Raw genomic sequence first — 25,915 nt, 5'->3', positions numbered from 1 at the left:
CATCTGCCCACGCTTGCCTGTTAGCCAGGCAGGCAAGCTGCCTCGTGTTATCAGCAGAACGGGGAGGCTGTTTTACTCCCATCCTAGACAGCTTGTGCCCAACCCAAGCAAGCTGCAGAAATCTTACTGGCCTGCACGTCTTCCCGCTATGCAACGGAACGTAGCAGTTTGTTCTGCACGCTTTCTCTGTAGTGTTACGAGAAGGATTTGGAAGTTGATGAAAAGTCTTTTTTACCTGGCAATCACAAGACGTAGCTCGATGAAATATATGTTCGTTTTTGGTCATTGTTGGCCATAAACTGGTGGTTTTATTTGTTCTTTCTCATTTTCGGCGCATTTCGGACTTATTTATTTATTTAAATATTTCGATAGGAACGGATCTCTCTGCAACTTTACTCTCCCTACGACTAGTGCTATTTATTCCCAATGCTAAACATCATCAGATCATCTCTAATACCCGTTTTCTGTAGTAGTGAGAACCATTTCTGAATGTCGGGATCCTTTGCACCCAAGACCCTGGAAGATGCCTATTATACTACAACAACAACTAAAGTGAAGTTTTGGAGGTCTATTTTGTGTAACCATTGTGTTTTCCAACAAAATACGACCCAAGTTATACCATTTTAATTACCCTTTTCCAGAAAGAATATTGCCGGTTTGTTGAACTCATTGTAAGTCACCAAAATAGTTCATTATAAAGTCCGCAACTGCATTTTAGCAAGCACGAAGTTGGTTTTTCATATTACGAAAATGTAAGAAGTACATGTCTTAAAGAAGAAGCTTTTCTTTCGTAAGCTTTCTTCACACTACGTTGCATACTATCAGAATGTGGCATTTAATATCCACTAAGCCTTACTTTTTTCCTACTTCAGTAGACGTTAACCCTAAACTTAGAAAATCTATGTACTGCTTGCTATAGGGCCTCAAGACCTTAGCAAACGTTTCCACACATTTGTCAGTCCGAAAGCCTTTGTCGTCTTTCAAAATATTTCTGGAGTGAGGAAACTACTGCTCAAATTTACAAACACGACGTAACATGTTCGAGATTCCCGAATATTGCAAGACACATACCGATTTGTTTGACTTTGCCTCGTAAACAAACAAGTTTTCCCCTGCTGCACTTGGGTCTGTTTCCAGACTAGTGTATATGCCTCAATTCTTAAATTTCCCGTCAGTCTCCTTAAGTTTGGTTTGTTCATTTTGCTGATCCCATGGTTATGATAAATAAGCTGCAGTGAAACTACCTAAACAAACATATACCTGACTAGTCACGTTGCACTGGTAATGCGGAAGGCTGAAGGAATCCCGTTACGTTTGCTAGGGTTGAGGAAACCCAAGGTGGCGCGCTTTTAACCACTGCGCCTCAGTACGCATGTACTCTAGCGTCTCCTTTGCGGCAGGTTGAGCTGCTTTAATGGTTGCGGCGCAGATAGGGCAGGCAGACTGGAAGCAGAATTTGTACATCTCTGACATTATGCTGGGATGATTCAGTTACTACGAGCCCTCCTTTATAAGGTCAGACAACAACTTATTATTTCATCCTGCTTGTGGAGATAGGAGATAACGTTTTCCTTCCACGTTTATTGTCCAGTGACACAGCTTCCAACAGAGCAAAAATTAAATACGTAGTGTAACAAGAGAGCTAACATCTGTTTTACCCATTCTACGACACTAGTGGAAAGAACCTGATTGAAATATCTTCCGTGTGCCTGCTGTCTCCGTGCTCGAGGGCGCTTGTTTTCCCACCGGCCGTCAGAAACGCTGTTCCGGTGAAATCTCTTATGGTCAACATGAACACGTTCACTGCCCCACTACACAGGTAGATCGGCTGAGGCGTGATGAAGTGTAACACATTGACATTGTCTAGCGAAAAATGGATTAACATTGTCAGGATTAGAGCCGCAGGCGAAAGAAATCCCCCGCCTTCGACCGATCGCGCAGAATATGGACAACGATCAACATAATACCTACCAATCAGGACAGAAGCGCAGACTCACGCTATAAATGGGTTAAAGCTACATCTTCAAAATGCGATTGTGGAGCATCCCTGCAAACCATTCGCCATATATATATATATATAATTGCTCCTTCATACAAAAGGTGTGTAACAATTTACATATTTTGACATTTGAGAATTAATGATATTCATCGATATATTGCGTAGTTGTTAATCAGAAGGGAACTTCCGAAAGACTGGATACGAACCCGCATTTAATAATCCAAGAGCTCCATTACTTCTTCGGAAGGTTAAATTTCAACAAAGGCAAATATCTGCTTGATCTGAGGTTTCCCGACTGATTATACAACGTTCCCAAAAATACGAGGCATTTTATTTGTACAGATTAGCAGACTGCCGCAAAGCACGAGCCTCCAGAGAAGAATAATCATCGCCTGATTTCATTCTAACAAGTAAAATTTCTGAATCATTTTGAGTGACTGAGTTATGACTGTGTTCCCTATTGCCGGCCACGGTGGCCGAGCTGTTCTAGGCGCTTCAGTCCGGAACCGCGCGACTGCTACGGTCGCAGGTTCGAATCCTGCCTTGAGCATGGATGTGTGTGATGTCCTTAGGTTAGTTAGGTTTAAGTAGTTCTAAGTTCTAGGGGACTGACGACCTCAGATGTTAAGTCCCATAGTGCTCAGAGCCATTTGAACCTTATTTCATGAAAATACAAAACGAGATGGCCTTCTTCGAGCTTTTACGATTCCTCCGTCAATCCTGTCTGGTAACTATGGCTTACCGGTCAGCGGTATTCCAAAAGATGTTCGACAAGTGTAGAGTAGGCAGTATGTTTAGTAAATTTGTTGCATCTTCTAAGTGTTCTGCCAATAAAACGCAGTCTGTGGCTCGCCTTCCCCACAACAACTTGTGTGTGATGGTCTCAGTTTAAGTTGTTCGTTACTAAATCCGTAAGTATCTAGTTGAATGGACAGTCTTAGAGATTGTGTAATTCGTTGTGTAAGCGGTATGTGCGGAATTTGGTTCTGGACGACCTCACACTTCTTGTAGTTCAGAGTCTTGTCTAAATTATTTCGTAATTCTTCTTGACTTTCAGATGATTCTGATAGAGAGTAAACGACAGCATCATTTGCGATAAATCTGAGTGGGCTACCCAGACTGTCATCTAAGTCGTCCACGTAGACTGAGAACCGCAGAGGACGCATTACACTTTGTAGGGGAACATCAGATGTAACTTCGGTTGTATAGTGCTGCCTGTCTCGAGAAGTATCCCAGCCAATCGTTTTGTAGGGATCTCTTTCGTGGACAAACTACGTTATACCAATAACTCGGGACCTTCCGTTTGTTTTACCTACAACTGAAGATCTTTACTTCAAACTCGCTGTAGCTACATTCTTATAACATCTTTTAATCTTTTAAGACACAAAGAAATTACAGCCATTGGCTGCGAGTCGGCATTGATTAAAATCGATTGGGGAAGCTGAAAATTTGTTCACGAAAAGGAATAATCCACTAAATTACAGGCCCATATCGTTAACGTCGATATGCAGCAGAATTTTAGAACATATATTGTGTTCGAACATAATGAATTACCTCAAATAAAACAGTCTGTTGACACACAGTCAACATGGGTTTAGAAAACATCGTTCCTGTGAAACACAACTAGCTCTTTATTCACATGAAATGCTGAGTGCTATTGACAAGGGATTTCAGATCGATTCCGTATTTCTGGATTTCCAGAAGGCTTTTGACACTGTACCACACAAGCGGCTCGTAGTGAAATTGCGTGCTTATGCAATATCGTCTCAGTTATGTTACTGGATCTGTGATTTCCTGTCAGAGAAGTTACAGTTCGTTGTTATTGACAGAAAGTCATCAACTAAAACAGAAGTGATTTCTGGCGTTCCTTACCTATACAAACGATTTGGGAGACAATCTGAGCAGCCGTCTTCGATTGTTTGCAGATGACGCTGTCGTTTATCGACTAATAAAGTTATCAGAAGATCAAAACAAACTGCAAAACGATTTAGAAGAAATATCGGAATGGTGCGAAAAGTGGCAGTTGACCTTGAATAACGAAAAGTGTGAGGTCATCCACATGAGTGCTCAAAGGAATGCGTTAAACTTCGGTTACACGATAAATCAGTAAAAATCCGTAAATTCAACTAAATACCTAGGTATTAAAATTACGAACAATTTAAATTGGAAGGAACACATTGAAAATGTTGTGGGGAAGGCTAACCAAAGACTGCGTTTTATTGGCAGGAGACTAGAAAATGTAACAGACCCAGTAAGGAGACTGCCTACACTACGCTTTTAGAACACTGCGGCGCGGTGTGGGATCCTTACCAGATAGGACTGACTGAGTACTTCGAAAAAGTTCAAAGAAAGGCAGCACGTTTTGTATTATCGCGAAATATGGGGAGAGTGTCACAGAAATGATACGGGATTTGGGCTGGACATCATTAAAAGAAAGGCGTTTTTCGTTGCGACGGAATCTTCTCACGAAATTCCAATCACCGACTTTCTCCTCCGAATGCGAAAATATTTTGTTGACACCGAATTACATAGGGAGGAACGATCACCAAGATAAAATAAAGGGAAATCAGAGCTCGTACGGAAAGATATAGCTGTTCATTCTTGCCGCGCGCGCTATATGAGATTGGAATAATAGAGAATTGTGAAGGTGGTTCGATGAACCCTCTGTCAGACACTTAAATGTGATTTCCAGAGTATACATGTAGATGTAGACCTGGATTCAAACCCAGGTCTCCAGCTTACTGGGCAGAAGCTTTAACCATTTAGCCTGCCGGACACAGTGGTCGTTGCAGCTGCGCAGACTACGCTTGCACGTCTCCTGACAGACGCAAATTCTCAACAGGTCAGCGCCTCGCCGCGCCACAGCCTAAAGCAGACTTCTGAACCGTCGTCCTCCCGAATGCGAGTCCAGTGTGCTAACCGCAACGCCACCTCGCTCGAATGCTTCAGCATTACTCGATCTGCAAGTTCGTTGTCCTCGATGGTCAGTCTTCATCGGAGGTGAGGGTATCATCTGGAGTTCCCCAGGGAAGTGTGGTAGGTCCGCTGTTGTTTTCTATCTACATAAATGATCTTTTGGATAGGGTGGATAGCAATGTGCGGCTGTTTGCTGATGATGCTGTGGTGAACGGGAAGGTGTCGTCGTTGAGTGACTGTAGGAGGATACAAGATGACTTGGACAGGATTTGTAATTGGTGTAAAGAATGGCAGCTAACTCTAAATATAGATAAATGTAAATTAATGCAGATGAATAGGAAAAAGAATCCCGTAATGTTTGAATACTCCATTAGTAGTGTAGTGCTTGACACAGTCACTTCGATTAAATATTTGGGCGTAACACTGCAGAGCGATATGAAGTGGGATAAGCATGTAATGGCAGTTGTGGGGAAGGCGGATTGTCGTCTTCAGTTAATTGGTAGAATTTTGGGAAGGAGACCGCTTATAAAACACTAATACGACCTATTCTTGAGTACTGATCGAGCATTTGGTATCCCTATCAGGTCGGATTGAGGCAAGACATAGAAGCAATTCAGAGGCGGACTGCTAGATTTGTTACTGGTAGGTTTGATCATCACGCGAGTATTACGGAAATGCTTCAGGAACCCGGATGGGAGTCTAGAGGAAAGGAGGCGTTCTTTTCGTGAATTGCTTCTGAGGAAATTTAGAGAACCAGCATTTGAGGCTGACTGCAGTACAATTTTACTGCCGCCAACTTATATTTCGCGGAAAGACCACAAAGATAAGAGAGATTAGGGCTCATACAGAGGCATATAGGCAGTCATTTTTGGCTCATACAGAGGCATATAGGCAGTCATTTTTCCCTCGTTCTGTTTGGGAGTGGAACAGGGAGAGAAGATGCTAGTTGTGGTACGAGGTATCCTTCGGCACGCACCGTATGGTGGATTGCGGAGTATGTATGTAGATGTAGATGATACAGCTGACCCTATTCAAGATAAGATGTTATTTTATAATAAATAATGTAGTTTTCTGTTATTTCAAAGTTTAGTGGGCATTAAACGTTAATTTCATACCACGAGAACGATATTTTTAATAATTCACAATTTTTCCACCCCCTGCAACAGGAAATTATTAGCTCTAGAGAAAAAATTATAATTTTTTTTTACTGGGATACATTTTCGATAGAAGCAACGGTTTTCGAAGTGTTCAAGGAAAACGCAAAAAAGTGACAGTTAAACGCCACTAACCCCACCCTAGCGCTCACACCCCACGTGTGCAGTTTTTAGTATGTTGTTCATGGCACTCTCCACTACCACTCTACAAAAATTTGCGTCTACGCTAATTTTTTCTACTTATTTTCCTTCGTTGATTGGACAGTATGGAGCTCGCTTCGTGCTGTTCTGGTGCTGACAGGTTCGCGCTTGCGACTTTCAGTTCTGCAGCGACTTTCGCAGCTGTCGTCCTCTTACTATCAGTCACAATCCCCTTCAGCGACTATCTGTCACGATTATTCAATACACACTCCCGTCTACGTTGTGACTTATCGAATGGTGTTATTCCGCTTCCGTGTATGCGGTATAAACCTTCGATACCACACCAAAAACTTCGTCTCCCTTGGTTACAGAGGCACACACTGTACGAGCATCATCAATTTGCCCACGTTCGAATTCACTCAGCTCCGACATAATGCACTCATAATTACACAGAACACTGTTCTAACCACGTTTGAGAAAAGGAACGTGTTGAGGACACTGCGCAGTTGGCGCTTGTGGTCAAATACAATAGAGCAATCTGAAATCTTGGCTAACATATGCATTTGTATTCATGCACGCATTTTATCGCGGTGTTTCCGTATTTCAGTCCAGCCCCCTACTTCAGATGCCAGTAGGTTTATCCCTGCAGCTGGCTCGCACTATCCAGATGTACCTCGAGTAGAGGCGTCGCTGCCACAGTAACAAACGGCATTTTGCGTTCTCCTTTCAACAGATGCAGCTCTGTTACAACTCTGCTGTGCGATTTTCGTCGAGAGTGACAGCACTTAAGCGTGAGTGCCGGAAGGATCTTGTGCTACGTTTTTGGCCAGCAGGGTTGCCTGATGTCAAGGTAGGTATTTTTTTTTCGGTTTCTGAGTGACTGTATTGCCTTTCTCTTCCTATAACAGTTAGTGCAAAAACAGTGAGTGCATTAACTTCAGACATTCTTGCAAAAAATAAGTGATCCTTTTGAATTTTGATTTTAAGCTATCTGGTACGTAATAAGTTAATAAATTATTGTATAGGGTGGTCATAAATTCTCGATCCATTTCTGCACAGATATATTTTTTGTTGTTTTTTCTCTTTAATCGAATTTGTATGTTCACAAAATTGCAACACTTTCTAATCTTTTCACGCTAATTAAGTTAATAGAAGCACGGTCTTTACCGAATGTAGCTGCAGTCCAAGGTTTTTGCTAATCATGCCTTCTGTGTTTTTGTGGTGTTATTTCCATAGACATTTTCATCCCCGAACACATATTTTTTATATGTAACCGAGAAGTCAAATATTAATTTTCATAAATTTAGATTTACTTTTTTTAATATAACGAAATATTTTCTTAAATATTCTCGTCCTCTTATCTCATCCGCTTAGGAGATGAATTTCGAAAAACAGTGAAACACCTATTTTTTTTTTAAATTTCTAATAGAGAAGCCTAGTACAAATACTCATGAAGTTAAGTTTGAAAATGCTTTCAAAATGAGAATTTGTTAAACTATACGTGGTGTCTCTTCTTTCGGCCTTGTCCGAAAGACATGGTTCAAATGGCTCTCAGCACTATGGGACTTAACTTCTGAGGTCATCAGTCCCCTAGAACTTAGAACTACTTAAACCTAACTAACCTAAGGCCATCACACATATCCATGCCTGAGGCAGGATTCGAACCTGCGACCGTAGCGGCATCGCTGTTCCAGACTGTAACGCATAGTACCGTCCGGCCACTCTGGCCGGCCTGTCCGAAAGAACAGAAACCTTTTGATCCTGCAGCTACTATGATTCAAGATATAAAGTAATTAATGACATTAACTGCCAGTGGGCATTGATTTAAATAAATGGGGAAGTTGAAAATTTTGTGCCAGATGGGATTTGAACACAGGTCCCTGCTTACTAGGAAGATGCGCTGACCATTGTGCTCTTACGGGAATCGACAAAATACCGGAATTAGTGAGGAAATGGGCAAGGGGCACCACTTTTGAACATGTCTGGACACGGATGCACAGCACGCTCGAACTTTTACGCGGATCGTCGAAATGCTGCGAGGACGATGGGCGAGGGTTACTACTTCAATGTGTTGTTGTTGTGGTCTTCAGTCCCGAGACTGGTTTGATGCAGCTCTCCATGCTACTCTATCCTGTGCAAGCCTCTTCATCTCCCCGTACCTACTGCAACCTACATCCTTCTGTATCCGCTTAGTGTATTCATCTCTTGGTCTCCCTCTACGATTTTTACCCTCCACGCAGCCCTCCAGTACTAAATTGGTGATCCCTTGATGCCTTAGAACATGTCCTACCAACCGATCCCTTCTTCTAGTCAAGTTGTGCCACAAACTCCTCTTCTCCCCAATTCTATTCAATACCTCCTCATTAGTTATGTGATCTCCCCATCTGATCTTCAGCATTCTTCTGTAGCACCACATTTCAAAAGCTATTCTCTTCTTGTCCAAACTATTTATCGTCCATGTTTCACTTCCATACATGGCTACACTCCATACAAATACTTTCAGAAATGACTTCCTGACACCTAAATCTATACTTGATGTTAACAAATTTCTCTTCTTCAGAAACGCTTTCCTTGCCATTGCCAGTCTTCATTTTACATCCTCTCTACTTCGACCATCATCAGTTATTTTGCTCCCCAAATAGCAAAACTCCTTTACTACTTTAAGTGTCTCATTTCCTAATCTAATTCCCCCAGCATCACCCGACTTAATCCGACTACATTCCATTATCCTCGTTTTGGTTTTGTTGATGTTCATCTTATACCCTCCTTTCAAAACACTGTCCATTCCGTTCAACTGCTCTTCCAAGTCCTTTGCTGTTTCTGACAGTATTACAATGTCATCGGCGAACCTCAAAGTTCTTATTTCTTCTCCATGGATTTGAATACCTACTCCGAACTTTTCTTTTGTTTCCTTTACTGCTTGCCCAATATACAGTTTGAATAGCATCGGGGAAAGGCTACAACCCTGTCTCAACTCCCTTGCCAACCACTGCTTCCCTTTCATGTCCCTCGACTCTTATAAGTACCATCTGATTTCTGTACAAATTGTAAATAGCTTTTCGCTCCCTGTATTTTACCCCAGCCACCTTCAGAATTTGAAAGAGAGTATTCCAGGCAACATTGTCAAAAGCTTTCTCTAAGTCTACAAATGCTAGAAACGTAGGTTTTACCTTTCCTTAATCTTTCTTCTAAGATAAGTCGTAAGGTCAGTATTGCCTCATGTGTTCCAACATTTCTACGGAATCCAAACTGATCTTCTACCAGTTTTTCCATTCGTCTGTAAAGAATTCGCGTTAGTATTTTGCAGCTGTGACTTATTAAACTGAGAGTTCGGTAATTTTCACATCTGTCAACACCTGCTTTCTTTGGGATTGGAATTACTATATTCTTCTTGAAATCTGATGGAATTTCGCCTGTCTCATACATCTTGCTCACCAGATGGTATAGTTTTGTCAGGACTGGCTCTCCCAAGGCCGTCAGTAGTTCTAATGGAATGTTGTCTACTCCCGGGGCCTTGTTTCGACTCAGGTCTTTCGGTGCTCTGTCAAACTCTTCACGCAGTATCATATCTCCCATTTCATCTTCATCTACCTCCTCTTCCATTTCCATAATATTGTCATCAAGAACATCGCACCTGTATAGACCCTCTATATACTCCTTCCACCTTTCTGCGTTCCCTTCTTTGCTTAGAACTGGATTTCCATCTGAGCTCTTGATATTCATGCAAGTGGATGTCTTTTCTCCAAAGGTCTCTTTAATTTTCCTTTAGGCAGTATCTATCTTACCCTTCTTGAGATAAGCCTCTACATCCTTACATTTGTCCTCTAGCCATCCCTGCATAGCCATTTTGCACTTCCTGTCGATGTCATTTTTGAGAGGTTTGTATTCCTTTTTGCCTGCTTCACTTACTGCATTTTTGTATTTTCTACTTTCATCAATTAAATTCAATATTTCTTCTGTTACCCAAGGATTTCTACTAGCCCTCGTCTTTTTACCTACTTGATCCTTTTCAATAGTGTTACACCGCCTTTCAACCTGACCGCGGGTGCTCGTGGATGAGGAAGTGTTTACACCGCCGGTACTCGCGCGTGTTGTCTGACTAGATTGCCATGGCAGACAATTTTGGAAAGACTACGCTCCAATTTACGTTTGACAACGAATGTGCCACACTAAAGGCTTTCGAAATAGAGCGTTTTTTGAGGGAAGAAGTTCGTTTACCTGCTACAGCCCTAATTGGAATACACCTATCCATTGCAAACAGTACAATATACGTCAAGATGACCGGTGAAGCTGCGTGTGAAAGAACCATCGCCGCTGCTCAAAGAGGATTTAAATTTCGACACTCTGATGGCCATATCAGCGATGTAACAGTAGCTCCTTCTGGCTTGGGCGTGAGGTTCATTCGGATTTTTGAATTGCCGTTTAAGGTACCAAAATCGATGGTTACTGAATAGCTGCGACCATATGGAACGGTGATCAGTCATACGCCCGAACGCTGGGCGAGTTTTAGCACCTGTACCGTGCTAAACGGCGTCCGACAGGTGCGGATCGTCCTCAACAAACATATCCCTTCTTTCAGAATGAGATTATCACTCTGCAGCGGAGTGTGCGCTGATATGAAACTTCCTGTCAGATTAAAACTGTGTGACGGACCGAGACTCGAAGTCGGGACGTTTGCCTTTCGCGGGCAAGTGCTCTACCAACTCAGCTACCCAAGCACGACTCACGACCCGTACTCACAGCTTTACTTTTGCCAGTATCTCGTCTCCTACCTTCCAAACTTCACAGAAGCACATCTGTTTTAATCTGCCAGGAAGTTTCATATCCCTTCTTAGTTATATAGTGGAGGATGTCGAGCTATTGTGATTTACTTTGGCCAGCCACGCACCTGTTCTGGCTGTGGTGGAGGACATATTCGCTCGGAGTGCATCAACGCCGTGTCATGCAAGTGCCACATGGAGAAGCGTCACAGCGAGAAGTTCCCACGCAACTGCCGATGACGTACGTGTCCGTGGCCCGCCGGGAGGTGTTGTCAAGTTCGGAGTGTGACGTATTGATGCAAGAGCAGACGAGTTAGGGGAGCATAGAGGTGACACGGAGGATGCCCCTAGTATCACGTGACGTCAGTTGAGGGAGGAACTTTCCGCACCCTCACATGTAGGACGCGGCGTGGAAGTGGAGGTCGAGACAGTGGCGGCAGCAAAGGAGCAACAAACGCTCGGCGAACACAGTGAGGCGTCGCCTACGGCAGCAGAGGGCACGGTGCGCAAACAACGATCGCCGAAGCGTCACAAAAAGCGCCACCATAGTTCGGGTGACACGTCCTCCCCTAGCCTAAGGGACACGGAAATTACTCTAGCCGAAGGAATGTCTGACACGGAACACGTGCCTTTAGAGGACTCTGACAGGATTCCTTCAGATGGTGACCAGATGTCCTGCCTTTCAGACGGTCCCTCTTCATTGACACCGACTGACCCAGAGGAGGAGTCAGGGACACCAATGTCGCGGCAGCCACGTCGAAATACACCAGAGGACGTTTCTGCGATTGATGACCACTGCGACTGGGCGGAACCAGTCGAAGACATACAGGAACTGGCACCCGCAATTGATGACAACTCACCTACAGGACGGTTGGTTGGTTGGTTGATTTGGGGAAGGAGACCAGACAGCGTGGTCATTAGGGAAGGATTGGGAAGGAAGGCGGCGGTGCCCTTTCAGAGGAACCATCCCGGCATTTGCCTGGAGTGATTTAGGGAAATCACGGAAAACCTAAATCAGGATGGCCGGACGCGGGATTGAACCGTCGTCCTCCCGAATGCAGGTCCAGTGTCTAACCACTGCGCCATCCCCGCTCGGTCACCTACAGGACGCACACCACGGAATGAAAACAACGGAGGGCAACCCGTAGGCGGGCACCTATCTGAGCAAGAATAGTGGACTAACGCCCTTGGGGTCCGCAATGACATGAGACGAGCATGACAACGACAACGGACCATGGACTGTGCGGCTGGTCCCAGCAGAGGTTCGAGTCCTCCCTCGGGCATGGGTGTGTGTGTTTGTCCTTAGGATAATTTAGGTTAAGTAGTGTGTAAGCTTAGGGACTGATGACCTTAGCAGTTAAGTCGCATAAGATTTCACACACATTTGAACATTTTTTTTTTTTTTACAAAGGACCAAGCATGTAAGGTGGACACAGTGAACATTAACACCGCACGTTCGCTTGCAAAGATGCAACTTTTCCGGGACATGATTCACGCCACAGACGTTGATATTCTGCTGGTGCAGGAAACCAGCAATGCTGCTTTCCCCGACGTGCATGGTTACAACACTTACCTAGCGCCGACTCCAGACGGAGGACGTGGTACAGCGATATTAGTCCGGGAAGGGATTCCGACGTGTGACCTCGTTTACCTCTCCTCGGCTCGGGATTTGGCTATGACGGTGAACGGCATTCGTATCGTCGACATCTATGCACCCTCCAGATCTGACAATCGACAGGAGCGTGCACGATTCTAGGCGGAGGAGATTGCCCCCCTATTCCATGGGAGGTATGACCACATCTTGATAGGGGGGGGGGGGGGGGGATTTTAACTGTGTACTCACACCGAAGGATCAAACTCCTAATTTCGGCTCCTGCCACGCATTGAACACGATCTGCCGGGACATGGCCCTAATGGACACGTGGGAAAAGATCCATGGGCAGCGAGAGGGCTACACGTATTTTACTAGCCACTCGGCGAGCAGACTGGATCGGATTTATGTTTCTGACGGATTAAGAGATCACGTGTTGGCTGCTGAACGTTGGCCTACAGCTTTTACGGATCACCTTGCATATTTCTGCACGTTAACCCTCCCACGGCAGCGGGTCTGGCGGAGTCGTAGTTCCTGGAAACTTAATTCATCCTTATTGGTGGATCTCGAATGTCGCCAGCGGATCGAAGAAACATGGCAGACTTGCACTCGCCGTCTGCCGCTGCACCGTACGGTTCTATCATGGTGGCTGCAAAACCGGCGATACGAAGAGCTCTCATAACGTATGGCAAGGAAAAAGCGAAATGGCTCAGAGATACACTTGATTGTTACTACATGGTGCTCCGTGACCTGTCCTCCAGGGCCCCATCGCCCGAGCGTCAAGCGGAAGTCCATCGCATTCAGGCCTGCATTTCATCGTTCACGAGACATCGACTGGAGGGACTTCCGATCCATGTTCGGTGCTTGGACAACGACGATGGAGAACGTAATAGCACGCATCATGTGTCCAAGGGGCATGCGCGTAATCGCCTAACCTTGATTACAGTGTTCCATGATGGTGATGGTCGGTCCTTGACGTCACAACAAGACATTGCTGATGGGTTTCTGGAGCATCACCGCCTCCTTTTCGCTGGGACGGCGGCGGACAGTCTACATCTACATACAGGGTGTTTCAAAAATGACCGGTATATTTGAAACGGCAATGAAAACTAAACGAGCAGCGATAGAACTACACCGTTTGTTGTAATATGTTTGGGACAACAGTACACTTTCACGCGGACAAACTTTCGAAATTACAGTAGTTACAATTTTCAATAACAGATGGCGCTGCAAGTGATATGAAAGATATAGAAGACAACGCAGTCTGTGGGTGCGCCATTCTGTACGTCGTCTTTCTGCTGTAAGCGTGTGCTGTTCACAACGTGCAAGTGTGCTGTGGACAACATGGTTTATTCCTTAGAACAGAGGATTTTTCTGGTGTTGGAATTCCACCGCCTAGAACACAGTGTTGTTGCAACAAGACGAAGTTTTCAACGGAGGTTTAATGTAACCAAAGGATCGAAATGCGATACAATAAAGGATCTGTTTGAAAAATTTCAACGGACTGGGAACGTGACGGATGAACGTGCTGGAAAGGTAGGGCGACCGCGTACGGCAACCACAGAGGGCAACGCGCAGCTAGTGCAGCAGGTGATCCGACAGCGGCCTCGGGTTTCCGTTCGCAGTGTTGCAGCTGCGGTCCAAATGACGCCAACGTCCACGTATCGTCTCATGCGCCAGAGTTTACACCTCTATCCATACAAAATTCAAACGCGGCAACCCCTCAGCGCCGCTACCATTGCTGCACGAGAGACATTCGCTAACGATATAGTGCACAGGATTGATGACGGCGATATGCATGTGGGCAGCATTTGGTTTACTGACGAAGCTTATTTTTACCTGGACGGCTTCGTCAATAAACAGAACTGGCGCATATGGGGAACCGAAAAGCCCCATGTTGCAGTCCCATCGTCCCTGCATCCTCAAAAAGTACTAGTCTGGGCCGCCATTTCTTCCAAAGGAATCATTGGCCCATTTTTCAGATCCGAAACGATTACTGCATCACGCTATCTGGACATTCTTCGTGAATTTGTGGCGGTACAAACTGCCTTAGACGACACTGCGAACACCTCGTGGTTTATGCAAGATGGTGCCCGGCCACAACGCACGGCCGACGTCTAATTTCCTGAATGAATATTTCGATGATCGTGTGATTGCTTTGGGCGGCGTGGATTGGCCTCCCTATTCGCCAGACATGAACCCCTGTGACTTCTTTCTGTGGGGACACTTGAAAGACCAGGTGTACCGCCAGAATCCAGAAACAATTGAACAGCTGAAGCAGTACATCTCATCTGCATGTGAAGCCTTTCCGCCAGACACATTGTCAAAGGTTTCGGGTAATTTCATTCAGAGACTACGCCATATTATTGCTGCGCATGGTGGATATGTGGAAAATATCGTACTATAGAGTTTCCCAGACCGCAGCGCCATCTGTTGTTGACAATTGTAACTACCGTAATTTCGAAAGTTTGTCCGCCTGAAAATGTACTGTTGTCCCAAGCATATTGCAACAAACGGTGTATTTCTATCGCTGCTCGTTTAGTTTTTATTGCCGTTTCAAATATACCGGTCATTTTTGAAACACCCTGTATATACTCCGCTAGCCACCAAGCGGTGTGTGGCGGAGGGCACAATTCGCGCCAGTCATATTTCCCCCCTGTGTTCCAATCGGATAGGGGAAGAAATTTTGCGACAGATGCAAATGGAGGTGGGTGGTCCGGGTGCAGAGGCGTTATTAGAACCCCTAACGGAAGATGACATACGAATGGCACTCACGAAGGGTGCGGTGCATAAATCCCCTGGGCTAATTGAGTTGACACTCGAATTTTATTACGAATTTAATGATGTTCCAAATGGCGTTGATGTATAATGAATTATTGAGCCCCGACACGGACGCTCCGTCGCAATTCATGGCGAGACTGCTTATACGAATACCGAAATCGGCAGGGAGTGTCAGCGCTCGTCAATTCGACCGGTCACAATGCTCAATACTGACTGGAAGATATTTGCGCGAATGTGGGCGGCAAGGCTCAATACTGTAATATCCAAGGCATTACCGCCACACCAGGCTTGTCTAGGGGTTTGGGGCAACGTCCATTCTATCCTAGGTGAATACCGTAACAATTTCCCCGGCGGAAGCTTGTCGCATGCGAGCGACGTTCGTATCGGTGGATTTTGATCGTGCCTTTGACAGGATCAACCATGATTTCCTTGACTCGACCATGCGACGCATGGCGATACCACAGGATTTTATTACCGTCCTCATGCGCCTTCTTCGCGGCGCTCCTTCTATGGTGAGAGTCAATGGCAGAGAGGTAGGAACGATTCCTGTTTGCATCTCAGTTAGACAAGGATGGCCCTTGTCGATGATGCTATTTGCAACAGCGCTAAACCATTGATGCAGACTCTTAGACGGACTCTTACATGCGTCCGACTCCGTGCGAGTTCCTTCACGTGTCGCGCATATGCCGACGACTTGATGATACTCGTCCGGTCGGAGAACGAAGTGTCGTAAGGTTGTTGCCCTTCTTACTACGTACGGAGGAGCGGCGGGTAGCAAGGTCAGCATGAATAAAACCAAGACTGTGCACATCGGACGAAGGCTGGACGCTCTGCACAGTCCGTTTACGACGGTGGACATCTTGTGATACTTAAGAGTATTGTTCACCCGATCGCTACGATAATCAGCAGCGGCAAGCTACCGACGTCTGCTCCAGCACGTCCGACTGCACATAAGCAACAATTCACTCTGAACCCACGATCTGCTCCAAAGGATGGAATACATTAACCTTCATCTGGCCTCGCGACTGCCGCACCTGGCACAGGTACTGCCAATGCCACATGGTATTGCTGACTGGTTAATGGCGGCCTTTGCGTACTATGTCAGGCAAGGGATGTTGTTTAAGGTGAAATACGACACTGACTCTCCCACGCCATTCTGGAGAACTTATTCTCACGAATGTGCGAAACAAGGCGAGCGACGCTACGGACATGGAACCAACGGCAATTGTAAGTAGGCTGTTTAGGTTTTTATATTGGGAACGCCACGTAGCGGTCTGTATGAAAATCACTGGCTGTGCTGTGTGCAGTCTGTGGCTGGTTGGCATTGTTGTAGTATTTGCTATTGTAGTGTTGGGCAGTTTGCATGTGGACAGCGCGTAGCGTTGCGCAGTTGGAGGTGAGCCGCCAGCAGTGTTGGATGTGGGGAGAGAGATGGCGGAGTTTTGAGAGCGGATGATCTGGACGTGTGTCCATCAGAAGAAGGAAATTTGTTTAATTGGATGTCACAAAATTATATATATAATGACCTTTGAACGCTATTAAGGTAAATACATTGTTTGTTCTCTATCAAAATCTTTCATTTGATAACTGTGACTTCAGTAGTTAGTGACTTAAGTAGTTAGTGACTTCAGTAGTTAGTGACTTCAGTAGTTCGAATCTTTTATTTAGCTGGCAGTATTGGCTCTCGCTGTATTGCAGTAGTTCGAATAACGAAGATTTTTGTGAGGTAAGTGATTCATGAAAGGTATAGGTTATTGTTAGTCAGGGCTATTCTTTTGTAGGGATTATTGAAAGTCAGATTGCGTTGTGGTAAAAATATTGTGTGTCAGTTTATTGATGATCTGAATAAGTAAAGAGAGAAATGTCTGTGCACGTTCAGTTTTGCTCAGCTGTTTGAAAATCAAATAACGTAAGGGGTTTACCAGCACAGTAATTCATAAATTTTTGTAAGGGGATGTTTCACAATGCGCCATCGCGTCGGCGATCCTGGACGTGCTTCTTCTCCCATGCTTTGAATCGCACGTCACGCGATTCTTTGTTGATTTTAGTTACGTCCAGTTACAGACACCTTCTACAAGGATCGCCACTACCCGTGAGATATATCGATACTAGAGGCGTCATCATGGCAGCAATGTTGTCGATCTTAGATACCCAACGAGGGATTGGAGACAGATTTGGCGAGCTGTCCATACGCCTCTCCTCACCACGGCAGCGCGATCGTCTTGGTATACATTAATCAATCGCAAGACAGTCAACCGCCAACGATTGTACGGCACTCACATGGTAGATTCCCCGCTCTGCCTTATCTGTGGCATGCAGGACACCGACGAACATTCTCTGCAGTACGGTGAGGCAGAGGATGTTTGGCGGCTGACGCAGTGCATCATGGCACTCCTCCGACCCACCGACGACTGCACGCTCACGACGGACGCTTTATTTTTCCCAGACGCTGTCTTTTTTCCCATTTACAGACTACGTCGGCAATCCGCTGGGTTGGAGGACCGTGATATCGAGCATGGACTATTGGCATTATCTACTAGAACAACACGGAATCATCCGACGTCACTCTCAATACAAAACGCACTTTACGAGTTTTCTAGGCAGCATGTTTCATGACCCCCAGCAGCGGTGGGGAGTCCCAGGTTTACGTAGTTTCGCAGGATAGGATTTTACTCCCAGTGGAGTGACGAGGATGTCACTCCGGCCCTATATTTCATTCCTTTCTTTCCCATATGTGATTTTTTTTCTGGGACAAAAATTAAATAAATAAAATAAAAAAGAATTACACACATGTACAATGTTTCCTTCTCGCTGCCTCTCCATTATCCTGTCAGAGGACGGGGACACCGTGGCCAGGCCTCCAAGTACGACCCCTGCCCCGGCCCCTCGGCTACGTGGGGTTTCCAGAGCAACCGGTTCCCTAACGAGATGTTTGCGAATTGAGCCTCCCCCGCTGCTTGTCTACCCCAGTCGCTCACCCTCAGATCAGGTGTTGTCACCGTTTCTCAGACAGTGTCGTCGTCGATTAGCATCAATAATTTCGCACAGTTAACTTGCCGATTCTGGAGTTTCGTCATATATGTCATACGAAACTAATTATTCGTATTTGGCGGACCTCTTTCACAGACGTACGCTTTTAACGGTATTTCTAAAGTTCTAATACACAATCTGCTAGTTATCGAATTTTTATATCAACAAAACTGAAATTGTACTTGGTAAATTTCTTACATAACACGGTTACTCGTCCTGTGAAGCTTCCAGAATTTTTGGTGAGGAAGGCGGAGTGAGGACTCAGACAGCTGGTTGCCCACTTTTCTGCCAGAGACTTTTAAATACGATCATATTTGCCTTTATTGTGCTCCATCAGGAGCATTTTTCAGCTGATTATTATGAAGTTCATTTTATAAAGATGAAATTCCAAGTAGATGAACTTTGGTTGGAACGGATTTTATCATCTGTATTCATCAAGAACAACACTCTAGTTATCGAGACTTTATACGCCGCATCTAACCATAGGAAAATATTCTGTAATTTCTTTCAGATGAACACGCCCATTGTCGCGTAAATCTTTATCTAATTACTAACCGTAAACCTGGCGTTGCCCGGACATTTATTCATCCCAGTTTTTTGTCAGTTCATCCCCTCCTCCTCATCTCTCTTGTCCATTTAGTCCTATCTCGTCTCTCTATCCACCTCCTCCTTCCACCCATCCGTCTCTCTTTCCATCTCCTCCATCTGCCCCCTCTCTCACAACACTTCCTCCTCCTCTCCATCCTCCTCTCCTTCTCCATCCATCTTCCCGTCTCTGTCTACCTCCTTTTCTAATAGTACATCAAATTCACAATAACACCCTGAATTTATGTATTTATTACAGTGTTCCATTAGTCATTCATCAACTTCCCCCTTTTTCTGTTTACCTGCTGCTCCCTCTCTCTTTTAATCTGCTTCTCTCACTTCTCTGGATGCACCTCCTCCCCCCTCCCCGCCCCCATCACGTTCTGCTCTCTCCGTATATCTCCTCCTCCGCCTCCGTCATGCCATCTCCTCTTCCCCCGTCTATGAAAAAATACGTATATCTGCCAACTTTCATGCTGACTGACGAGACGATGTTGAATTTATTTGAAGGTAGGCCAACCATCCGCCATCCAGCATACGTTGGCTTGAGTAAATACCTTCACCACGAAAACATACATACATGAGCCAACTCCCAAGCTGATCAGTCAAATGGTATGTAATTCTGTTGTAAGGCACCCTCCGCCATACACCGTATGAAATTTCACGTAGACGGTGAGGTTCCCCTTGTTTTGAAGATCAAAATGTGGTTCAAATGGCTCTGAGCACTATGGGATTTAACTTCTGAGGTCATCAGTCCCCTAGAACTTAGAACTACTTAAACCTAACTAACCTAAGGACATCACACACATCCATTGCCCGAGGCAGGATTCGAACCTGCGACCGTAGCGGTCGCGCAGTTCCAGACTGTAGCGCCTAGAATCGCTCGGCCAGTCCGGACGGCTTTGAAGATCAAATGTACAAAATTTCATCAAGATCGGAGCAACACTGTGGCTTTTGTTGAAATCCGCAAACCGGCCGGCTTTGAAGATCAAATGTACAAAATTTCATCAAGATCGGAGCAACACTGTGGCTTTTGTTGAAATCCGCAAGTATAGTACCCTCCACCACGCACTGAACGAAGTTATGTAGACAGTGACCTTCCTCTTGGTTTGGGAAATAGGAATTCATTTTTATACACCCCTCCCGCTCTGTGCCAACTTAGTTGCGAATCATAAATAATAGATTCAAACAACAGAAATCATGTAATGTTTTCTGTCGTATAAGGGGCAACATAGCTATTAAATAATAGTAACGAGATTACGAGAGCAGTCACTTTCAGTGTTACGTAAAATAAGGTTATACCTTATAAATTATCATGACACAAATAGGAGATGATAAGCAATGTGGGACTTCCTTCCGTTTGCGTTTGAAACTCTCGGAGCAATCCTGTGTGGCGAGGAGGGTGGGAGGGGGGCAGCAAGGGGAGCCTCGATTTGTTCTTCCGGCCCGGGCCTCTGACAGGTTTAGTGCGCCACTGTTGGTAGGAATCCACATGTTAGGAAACCCCACGACACCCTTAAAAAAAAAAAAAAAAGCGTGTCCGGCCATCCTGGTTTTGCACGATTTCCCTAAATCACTACAGGCAAATGCCAGGATGGTTGCTTTGAAAGGGAACGACCAATCTCCTTTCCCATCCTTTCCTAATCAGAGCATGTGCTCCGTCTCTAATGACTTTGTTGTTAACGGTACGTTAAACGCTAATCTCTTCCATGTGCCGCTATCTATGGAACACGTAATGCCAGCTTTTTGGCATTCACATCGCCCCCCACGTTCAGCAGAACATCGGCAAAAGACATTCAGTATAGCTTCAGGTGCCATTGGGTCTTTGTTGTCAGGGTGTAGAGCAATCCATCCTCCCATCGATTCCATCCTCACACGGTCTGTGGTAGGGCATTAGTGAGCCATTGTCGTATCTGTAAATGGGCAACCAAATACCAGTAAGTTACAAGAAAGGGTGTTGTAAAAAGCATTATATACATTATATAAGAGCAGAAAGTAGTAATTGTTGTTTCTATTCCCCTCCCTGTCATTTGGTCATTGAGGAGTTCTCATTTGCGAGAAAAAGCTACTGTCGAACAGTGACAGTCATCCTTTCATTAAAACTGGTGTCAACTGAAGTTTTGTGTGGGCGATTTTCTTCTTCTCTGCTCGTTTTATACTGGCGACGTCACCATAACCATGGAAAATCACAATAAATTTTGACCATAATGTTTTTGCTATGTACTGAATGCAAAGTACGCAAAACTTGATTGCCACATCACATTCCACGCGGTGAACGAGAAAGCCTCCATCTACAACATTGGCGTTCGTTCGTAGGTCATGAGTCATAACTGTCCTCGTACCTGAGACAAAAGATTTCTTTCCTTTCCTCACCCACCTTCATTAAACGGAGACAGTGGGAATGAAGGTAATTCGTATTCCACAAGCTTTGCAATGTCTTCATCTCTCTGTTTTTGCATGGCTGTTGTATAGAAAATTTTCAGAGGGTCTGCAGTTTCATTGTGCACTTTTATGACACTGTTCATACTAACCAAAGACAACACTACATTCTTCTTAGAGTGTTTTACATCGTGAAAGTTACAACTAATATGATTTTGCACGGTTCTGGTACCAATTTCTAGGGCTTGGTGACTATTTTAGCGTGACCGTTGAAGATTGTTTCCCTGCAACAGTCCCTCTTAGATTTCTTTCAACTGACTTCGCGGTGGTGTGCTCTTTTCTGCGAGTTGCATAACAAAACAGTACGTTTTGTTATTGAAAAAGTAACTGGCATTTACCAATCCACCAGCACCGCAAATGTCACTAGCAGTCTCACTCTCACGACCGAGCGAGGTGGCGCAGTGGTAGCACACTGGACTCGCATTCGGGAGGACGACGGTTCAATCCCGCGTCCGGCCATCCTGATTTAGGTTTTCCGTGATTTCCCTAAATCACTCCAGGCAAATGCCGGGATGGTTCCTCTGAAAGGGCACGCCCGACTTCCTTCCCCATCCTTCCCTAATTCGATGAGACCGATGACCACGCTGTCTGGTCTCCTTCCCCAAACAACCAACCAACAGTCTCACTCTCACGGAATTAACACCTATCGGTCATTGTTTATAAGAACATATTTTATTTACGTAAATTCTCTTAATTACGGCAAATAACTGCTCACTCAATAACCGAAAGTCACTCTACTATTTAGACGCGAATACGGTGAGGTTATTTTGTCTGCTTACATTACAGAACTGAACAGGAAATGCTGGGGAGGGCAATAGTCGATTATCCTGTGTGTAAACTGAAGAACGAGCAGTTCTGGTGGCGGGGAAATTGACATTTCTCAGAAAAAAGCCACAACAGTTGTACATGATGACTAAGAATCTATTTCCCCACTAGCCGTGCAACTCGCTGTACGGAGATTTACGTACATTCTCTTCGTATGTGCAGTTTTATTAGTAACTAATATATGTATACCATCTACTGTTAACGCATTTTGTGCAAAATAAACGCTTCCCTGACGTGTCCGCGCCCAGTACATTCTGTGAAAATAAACACTCTCCAGGTGTGTCTACGTATTGCGTCGCCAGTGATTTACAAGGCGTGCTGCGAAAGGGTCAGTATGATTGTGAAACAGCATGTAGTTGTTTCCTGCGACATAATGGCGTGGAGAGAGTGGTGACTCAGTTGCTCGCTCTATGTTTTGCAGACGCACAAATGAGGAGATTAAGTGACGTCATTCTGGCGACCTGTCTTGCCATCTATCGCCGCTCCCTCCCTCTGCCACCAGCCCCATCCCCAGGAAACAATATAACTTTCAATATGGCTCTACTGTACGCATATACTGTACAGTCTAATATTTGGCCTTAACCCACTTAATTTAACATTAAACATTACTTTTATATCATTGAAACACAATGTTTTATAATCTGCGATTTTTCCATTTCCTGCAAAACAGAACCCTTTAGTTTTAGAGGAAACACGAAGAGGGCTTTTTTAACAGGAAATTTAATTTAGTTTAATTGTGTACTGGGAAACATTTCCGGTAGCAACTATGGTTTTGTAGTTATTCAAGAAAAACTTACGAAGTGCCTTTGAAACACCCGCCCTTCCCACAGCAGGGTATGATGTTCAGACTACACTAGTCTACTAATCTATTCGTCCTTTTTGATCTTCATTGACTGGACCATAAGCAGGCTATTGCAAGGTGATCTGGAATTACAGAACCACTAATCAGTGATGTAAATGCCCGTAACAGGAAAACGTGGTACGGAAACCACGGAACCTGGACTATGAAGCAATGGAAAAATATCATAAGGTCGGAGGAGTCTTGTTTAACACTGTTTCCAACTTCTGGTCGAGTTTATGTCCCAAGAGGGAAACAAGGCCAGCCGTGGTAGCCGAGCGGTTCTAGGCGCTTCAGTCCGGAATCGCGCGACTGGTACGGTCGCAGGTTCGAATCCTGCCTCGGGCATGGATGTGTGTGACACTCTTAGGTTAGTTAGGTTTAAGTAGTTCTAAGTTCTAGGGGACTGATGACCTCAGATGTTAAGTTCTATAGTGCTCAGAGCTATTTGAACCATGTGAACGGAAACAAGGCGGCGGTTCGGAGATGCTTTTGGCAAAGTCCACTGGACCTGACGGGATACCAATTCGATTCTACACAGAGTACGCGAAAGAACTTGCCCCCCTTCTAACAGCCGTGTACCGCAAGTCTCTAGAGGAACGGAAGGTTCCAAATGATTGGAAAAGAGCACAACTAGTTCCAGTTTCCAAGACGGGTCGTCGAGCAGATGCGTAAAACTATAGGCCTATATCTCTGACATCGATCTGTTGTAGAATTTTAGAACATGTTTTTTGCTCGCGTATCATGTATTTCTGGAAACCCAGGACTACTCTGTAGGAATCAACATGGATTCCGGAAACAGAGATCGCGTGAGACCCAGCTCGTTTTCTTTGTTCACGAGATCCAGAAAATATTAGATACAGCCTCCCAAGTAGATGCCATTTTCCTTGACTTCCGGAAGCCGTTCGATACAGTTCCGCATTGTCGCCTGATAAACAAAGTAAGAGCCTACGGAATATAAGACCAGCTGTGTGGCTGTATTGAACAGTTTTTTGCAAACAGAACACAGCATGTTGTTGTCAATGGAGAGACGTCGACAGACGTTAAAGTAACCTCTGGCGTGCCACAGGGGAGTGTTATGGGACCATTGCTTCTCACAGTATATATAAATAACCTAGTAGATAGTGTCGGAAGTTCCATGCGGCTTTTCGCGGATGATGCTGTAGTATACAGGGAAGCTGCAGCATTAGAAAATTGCAGCGAAATGCAGGAAGATCTGCAGCGGATAGGCACTTGGTGCAGGGAGTGGCAACTGACACTTAACATAGACAAATATAACGTATTGCGAATACAAAGAAAGAAGGATCCTTTATTGTACGATTATATGATAGCGGAACAAACACTGGTAGCAGCTGCTTCTGTAAAATATCTGGGAGTATGCGTACGGAACGATGTGCAGTGGAGTGATCATATAAAATTAATTGTTGGTAAGGCGGGTACCAGGTTGAGATTCACTGGGAGAGTCCTTAGAAAATGTAGTCCATCTACAAAGGAGGTGGCTTACAAAACACTCCTATACTCGAGTATTGCTCATCAGTGTGGGATCCGTCCACGTCGGGTTGACAGAGGAGATAGAGAAGATCCAAAGAAGAGCGGCGCGATTCGTCACCTGTCGATCCTAAGGGCCCGGGTTCGATTCTCGGCTGGGTCGGAGATTTTCTCCGCTCAGGGACTGGGTGTTGGGTTGTCCTAATCATCATCATTTCATCCCCATCGTTGCACAAGTCGCCGAAGTGGCGTCAAATCGAAAGACTTGCACCAGGCGAGCGGTCTACCCGACGGGAGGCCCTCGTCACACGCCATTTCATTTCATTTCATGTCACAGGGCTATTTGGTAAGCGTGATAGCGTTACGGAGATGTTTAGCAAACTCAAATGGCAGACTCTGCAAGAGAGGCGCTTTGCATCGCGGTTTAGCTTGCTGTCCAGATTTCGAGAGGGTGCGTTTCTGGACGAGGTATCGAATACATTGCTTCTCCCTACTTATACCTCCAGAGGAGATCACGAATGTAAAATTAGAGACATTCGAGCGCGCACGGAGGCTTTCCGGCAGTCGTTCTTCCCGCGTACCATACGCGACTGGAACAGGAAGTGGAGGTAATGACAGTGGCACGTAAAGTGCCCTCCGCCACACACCGCTGGGTGTCTTGCGGAGTATAAATGTGGATGTAGATATAAAACCATATCGCGATATTCCGTGCAGCACGTGGGTACTCTGCAAGGACGCATTACTGCCAAGAATTATGTGACTGTTTAGACTGAGAGATCCATCCCACGGTGCAATTTTTGTTCCCCAACGGTGATGGTGTGTCCCAAGAGGACACGGCAGCACCCTGTTCACACAACTCCCACAATCCAAGACGAGAATAAGCTGTCGCGTCTCCTATGGGCACCACTGTCTCCAGATCTCAATATTAAAGTGGTCTACTCTGAAGAGAAGGGTGCCCAATCAAATGGTTCTGGGCACTATGGGACTTAACTTCTGAGGTCATCAGTCCCCTAGAACTTAGAACTACTTAAACCTAACTAAGCTAAGGACATCACATACATCCATGCCCGAGGCAGGATTCGAACCTGCGGCCGTAGCGGTCGCGCGGTTCCAGACTGCAGCGCCTAGAACCGCTCGGCCACTCCGGCCGGCGGTGCCTAATCGCCGTCCATCATCGTCACCTCAGCTTGCCAAAATTTTGCAGTAAAATATGATTTAATACTCCCGTGAAGACCATTCGGGACCTGTATTTATCCATTTCGAGAGCGTATTATGCACTGTAATGCGTTGTGTGCCTTTTTTGTTTCCACATTTTTGTCCACCCCTGTATCTAGACTCTGGCTTCTAGAGGTTTTCTTCAGCTTCCTA

This window comes from Schistocerca cancellata, chromosome 6 (genome assembly GCF_023864275.1).
Source record: "Schistocerca cancellata isolate TAMUIC-IGC-003103 chromosome 6, iqSchCanc2.1, whole genome shotgun sequence".
NCBI classification, from domain to species: Eukaryota; Metazoa; Arthropoda; class Insecta; order Orthoptera; family Acrididae; genus Schistocerca; species Schistocerca cancellata.
Note: the sequence above shows the minus strand (reverse complement) of the source record.